Source organism: Acanthisitta chloris, unplaced genomic scaffold, assembly GCF_000695815.1.
Source record: "Acanthisitta chloris isolate BGI_N310 unplaced genomic scaffold, ASM69581v1 scaffold18554, whole genome shotgun sequence".
In the NCBI taxonomy this organism is placed as follows: Eukaryota; Metazoa; Chordata; class Aves; order Passeriformes; family Acanthisittidae; genus Acanthisitta; species Acanthisitta chloris.
The window spans coordinates 23405-29404 of NW_008670255.1; the positions used below are offsets into that span (position 1 = coordinate 23405).

At 40.5% G+C, this 6000-nt stretch overlaps 1 protein-coding gene across 1 annotated transcript in view; it reads left to right on the top strand.

The window, feature by feature from the left end:
• LOC103801214 (contactin-3-like) overlaps positions 1-6000 on the top strand; it is a gene marked incomplete at its 5' end in the record, with an annotated part of 38430 nt that overhangs the window by 15398 nt on the left and 17032 nt on the right. The window lies entirely within an intron of this gene.

Genomic DNA, 6000 nt, shown 5'->3' on the forward strand with positions numbered 1-6000 from the left:
ACTTTTTCTTCCCAGCAATAACCATTAAAGCATTATTGAATTAGTCCTAAACTGAAATTGTACAAGTCTACACCTTAAATTGTGTAGTCAGACTGGACAGACCTGTACCTCTCTGCTCTGGAGCAGCTGTTTGCTGTGCATTTCTCCCATACTGAGGCTTACTGCCTTGTCAGGCTTTGTTTTCATTTCAGTATCTGCACAGGCTGAGTTTCAAGTAATGAATTAGCCCAGCAAAAAAAAAAACTCCTTGGATTAAAGGTGTGACTGAGATAGTTTGGTATCAGATTTAGCATCAAACTAGGCTGTTTGGTGCTTTGGTCGTTCAAGCTGCAGCACTTCAGCACTTGGTACAGGCTGGGAACACTCAGAGGAGCACAATAACTGTTTGGGAGTTTAGTCTGCCCCCAAGGTCAACCTTTCTGCTGGTTGCTGGAGTGTCTGAGTTAAATACAGACTGTAGTCACAGTAACAGCCATGGCAAGTCACAGTGTTTTCCTGGGAGCAGTGGGGACAGGATGACTGAGTTTTCCTCTCAGAACACTCTGATGTCACCCTTAGCAGGATAAGTCACAAACAGTGATGTTGTTGGAGTGTCCAGAAGTCCAGGTATGAGACTGAGGCAACTAAATGCTTTATTTTTGAAGGAGGATTGCTATGGCAGTTTGTTGGGATTGCAGGAATGGATCCTTGCTCCTCTAGGACTTTGTGTTGGGTTGCACAAAGCTTAACATCAGAAAGCTATTTCTGAACCTGGCAAAATTCTCCTCATCCTATCCTTTTGTTTTGCAATTTCAAAATGCAGCAGTTGCTGTAAGATAGATCAAAATGTAGAGAGGCTGCAGTGGAGACCTTGATTTTCTCCATCACAAGGCTGGAGCTCTCTCCTTGGACCCAGAACCTTTGGGCACTGCCATTGTGATCTGTGCAGCTCTGGCTCTTTGTCCACAAGTACCACAGTTCAGTACTGACTGTTGTGAATAGTTGCAATTCTGGATTTTCTTCCAGTTCTACGATTCTTGCAGTTCAGGAAAAGGTTTCCAATTAGGAGGACAATTTCCAGTGGAGGAGTCTGTTGGAGAAGGTTTGGGGTTTTGTTAATTGCAGAGAGTGTGAGGAATGAGTTCCTGCAAGGGGATGGTCATGGAAGTCCATGCACCTGGGAGAGGTGGGGGAGCTCTCCGTGGGCACTGAGTATGAGTTGGAGACTGAGGTTCTCATCCCTTTACTATGACCATTTGCTTGTGAGGAGCAAGGCTTGTCTACAAAGAGTGGAACAAGCTATTTCATCTCCATAAGCCAGTTCCTGCAAGGGCACAGCTCTTGGACTGTATCCCACATGGCTAGATACTTGTGTTGTTTCCCAAATTCCTTTGTTTTGGTAGTTAAACCCATGTTCTTGTTAGATATGGGAAGTTTGCTGGTGGTGTATGGAGTTCCTCAGTGCTGTTAGAGCATGGGGACAGTGAAGTGTTTGGGGTTTCATGTGGACATACACAAATGTTGGTGTGTGTCCTCTTCTGAGGATGTGCCAGCACATTCCTTCAGCACCATGATGCAGATACCATGGTTAGACCATGCTAATTTGGGCTGGGCCTGACCTGGAAAGGCTTTTTGGAATGATTAGAAGCTGAACATGACTTGGCATGAGAATGGAACTGCTCCTTAATGTCAGCTCTAAAAGTGAAAATATCAAGTAAGATGCAGCACCATGGATAAAATTGATGTGCTTGAAGAAAACTCCCCTTGAAAAAATAAAACCAAAGCACAAATACTCCATGCATTCTGTTTTGTCCTCAGAGAACTTCAGTTTCTCTGGAGCTACTGACCACATTACTTCAGTGCAGCCTGAGAGAGTTTCATTTTGATGGCACTGTTGCTTGTATTCTTAATTCATTTTTAAATGGGGCTGCATTTTCTGTGTGTAGAAGATTTGGATAATGACTCGGTAAATTTTAATTAAATGAGCTGAATATGATATGTCGTGTGGAGGGAAGAAAATATAATTCAAAATGGATTCATGAGCTCTGGGCTGAGAAATCGCTCAGGGTTGAAGAATGCAATCTTGTTCCTTGTTAATTTTGCAAAGTATGGGGTTTTATTTAGAATATCTGGAATAAGGAGAGCTAAACAGCAAAGAGCAGTGGGATGCAGAGGGAAGTGGAAGCATAGGAGTCACTGTAGAACGTGCAGAAGGAAAGAGAGAGGATGGGAATTAATTGGGTGCTGAAGGAAGAAAGAAATATCTCTCACCAGGATGCAGTTTGGGGCCTTTGGATGATGTAATGAGCATAATAATCTAGACTGAGCAAGAATCTCTTGTCTGTAGTGACTGACAGATCAGGTCCTGAGTGTGCACAGTTGCCTTGCACAGGTCACTTCTCACCCCATCTCTTGTCTTGTGGTCACACACTGGGAGCAGCTTGTGCTTCCTCAGGCTGTTCTTTGCCAAGCAGCTTGAACAAGATCTTCAGAAGTGTAATTATCTGAAGTCATTAAGCCACCACTAGGGTTGGGTTTATTCCAAATTCATCTGGAGCAGCTTCTACTGATAGCAGAGCACAGTCTCCAGGGTCACCAGGCAGAGAGAGCAGAGGATGCAAACCATAGTTGCCTTCAGGTATGTTCTTCTGGGTTGAAAAGCTGTTCTGACACCATCTCCACATGGATGAGCTTCTGTTTTCCTCTTATCCTCCAGAAATGGACGATTAGCCATTGAACCAAGGTCAAATGTTCTTGATGCTAGTTTAACACATCAAAAACTGAACAGATACCAAATATGATGTGACTTAGACATAACCTTGTCGAAGATTTCTGTAATGTTTTATGTATGGATGTGATCCTGAATTGTTAGATAGCACTAGACAGTTGCTGCATGTTGGCTGTAGTGGGTCCTGTGCTTCAGGCTCAGATTCCTGACTGGAAATAGGTTAATAAAAGGGATTTTGATATTATACTGAGCAATTTCACCTATAAACCAAACATTTTTATCCCTAGATGTTTCTACATTTACCAAGACTAGAAAGAGATGAGAACTTCACTAAAAGACTTTCCAGTGCAGTTCTCTTAAGAAAACTTCATTTTTAACATCTTTAAGTGTGACAAAGTGATGCCAAATTAAATGGGGAAAGAAAAGAGAAAAAATAATGAATTCTTCTTAAAATGGTATATGATTCTTAGAAGTATCAGTTCCTGGTTTTCTCCTCCCTACAATTTGAATTAAGTATTTTGATTTCATTTTGATTACAGTTTGAAATGCTGTGATGTGGCAAGTGATGCATTTACTTACCACTACTTCAATAGGATTTTTTTCCCCCTGACTTTTCTGTTAATTAACCTGGTTTAATTTAGTTGGAATGTGATTGATATAGAAAAAGACAGTTTTGACCCACTTTTCCACTGTTCCTTTGTACTGATGCATTAGGAACTGGAATGGAATAAGTTTGTGTTTATTATCATATCAATAAGCATCTAAACCAATTGGCTTTTCTGCTGAAGAGTCTGACAAATGGGAAAGGCAGAGATTCCTTAGTTTATGTCTGTTGTTTTAGTAATAAAATACTGTCGTGGGAAGATGAACAAATTTGCATTCAGTAACAGTTTAATAACACCCAAGTTTCAGTGGCAGCACTGTGGTCTTGGATCCTGAGGCATGTCCTTGCCCTCAGTTGTGGGTGGTTATACTACACCAACAATTGAGCTTAACAGGATTTACAGGTAATGCTACATAAACCCCTAGATAATCCTGTCCCAGGTCTGTAAGCAAGTTGTGGGGACAGTGAATGCAGAGTAGTTTGAATACTCTTAGGTTACAGATATTGAAGTTGACAGACCTTGGATTGGCATCCTGGAGCATCACTTGCCCTCTAGTCCCAGGTGATGTTTGTTTCCATAGCTGCAAATAGGAAAAATTAGTGCAGTTTGCAACAATAGGAAAAGAATTTATCAGAATGAGGAGTACACTTGCTCCCTTCACATTTGGATTTCTCCACGGGCAGTTATGACCAAGAGAACTAATATCAAATTGTAACATCTTTAATAAAACCTGACATGGAGGCTGTAGCCACACTGATGTTCCCTCAGCTGTCTGGCACATCTGTAGAGTGCCAAATATTTGCTCCCAGTTTGGATGGGACAGGAAGACTCTCATAGTTTTGCCAACATGAACCTCCTAAGTCAGGAACCCCAAAGTCTTGCAGTTGGTCAATCCTTCTCCCCATGCTGTTGAGTCAGTGGAAGTGTGGATATGAGTGAAGACATTTGGCTGTTACAGGTAGTTGGTGGTTTTTAAGCCATACTTTGACTATTGGGGAAAAAAGAATCTTTGCAAAGATCAATTCCCCACAATTTTGCTCTAGAGTCAGTGAGAGATTGTCTCACTCAATTATGTCATTTTCTCAATGATGTTTTGATCCAATGACTAAACAGGTCCTAAATCATCTCTGGTTGTGCACATGGAATGTGCCAAAGGATTTCTGCACCTCCACAGAGGTGTTTAAGGAGAGACTGGATGTGGCACTTGGTGCCATGTTCTGGTTGACATGGTGGTGCTAGGTCACGGGTTGGACTTGATGATGTCAAAGGTCTTTTCCAGCATTCATGATTCTGTGGTTATGAGCAAAGTGTGCAGGTTTTGTTGAAAATGGAATTCCCTTGGTAAACTGCTGGTCACCAGGAAAATTCCAGGAAAACCACTAGTAGGTAGAGAGGAAATGCCACAGGATGTGTTGTGTGTTTGTGTCAGGGATCTGGATCTGCTCCTGCCATACTTCAGCCACACTACAGTTTTTTTAGCCCCATGTGTGAATCCCTAATAATAAATACATTAAAAGCTTCAGTTTGTGTGATGTTTCAGGAGGGGCAGAGCTGGTTTTGGGTTTCCATAAGCTCTGCACTGTGTTGTCTGTGCTGTAATTGAAAATGTGAAGCAGTTCTCCTTTTTAATTTACCAGTAAAGATTTTATTTGGACTATAATACTTTTCTAGAATTGATTTTTTTGCTGTATTGTTTGCTTCTTTTTTAAATTCTAGAAAAAAAAAAACCCACCCTTGATTCTTAATTATATCTGGGTTTTAATAAGCCTATTGCTTAATTATTTCAGGCAGGCTAGACAAGTGGATAGCTCAGAGCACTCTACAAGTGATTTGTTTTAATTAAACAATAGACATTTTCAGGTTTATTCCCTGATCCTGCTTTTTCCTTTGTTTGATCTCAGGCTTTGTCAACACTTGGGTTTTATTTAGTTTTGTATTTATTTTTTTTTCCCTACTGGAAACTGCTTCAAAGTAGATGAAGCAACACAAACCTTAACTAGAAAGTGCAACAACTCAGTAGCTTCCTCACAACCATAATTGATAGATTTTTAACACCTTTTTTTTTCATGTCTGTCTAATTACCTATAAAATGTATTACTCATGTCTTTAACACATTTAAAATACCTATAAACCATATGGTCTGAGTTAATTAATTTAAAGTGTTCCATCTGATGTGAAGTGCAGCCAAATATGACTTAGGGATTTTGCAAAACAAGTTAATAAGCCGCAGGGAGGTCAGTGGTGCTGACACTGATGGAGCACATCCTCCTTAGGAATGAGCACATCCTCCTTAGGAATGTGCTTCAAGTGGCACCACCTTGGCTGAGGTACCTCAGGATGCTTTGGAGGATTCAGAGTTGGTTCCTTCCAAATATAAGTGGATTAAACTGTCTATTTATAACTCTTTCTCACCCCAATCTGGTCCTTTTGTCTGTCATTCTAACAGGGTGACTCGTTATCTCTTGTAATTTGCATCTGCTAATTTCATTATTGGACCACCTTTGCCCAAAGGAAGATTATCTCAGCTGCAGCATTGAGAGTTGAAACAGTATTTTTAAAGAAAATATAAAATGCATTTTGAAATTATTAAGGAAAAAAAACAGCGAAGTTGTGCTAATTTCTATATTATAATTCCTAAAATTCTGTTTCTCTGTGAAGAGCAGTGTAGCTGTGGAAGGAGCCCAAATT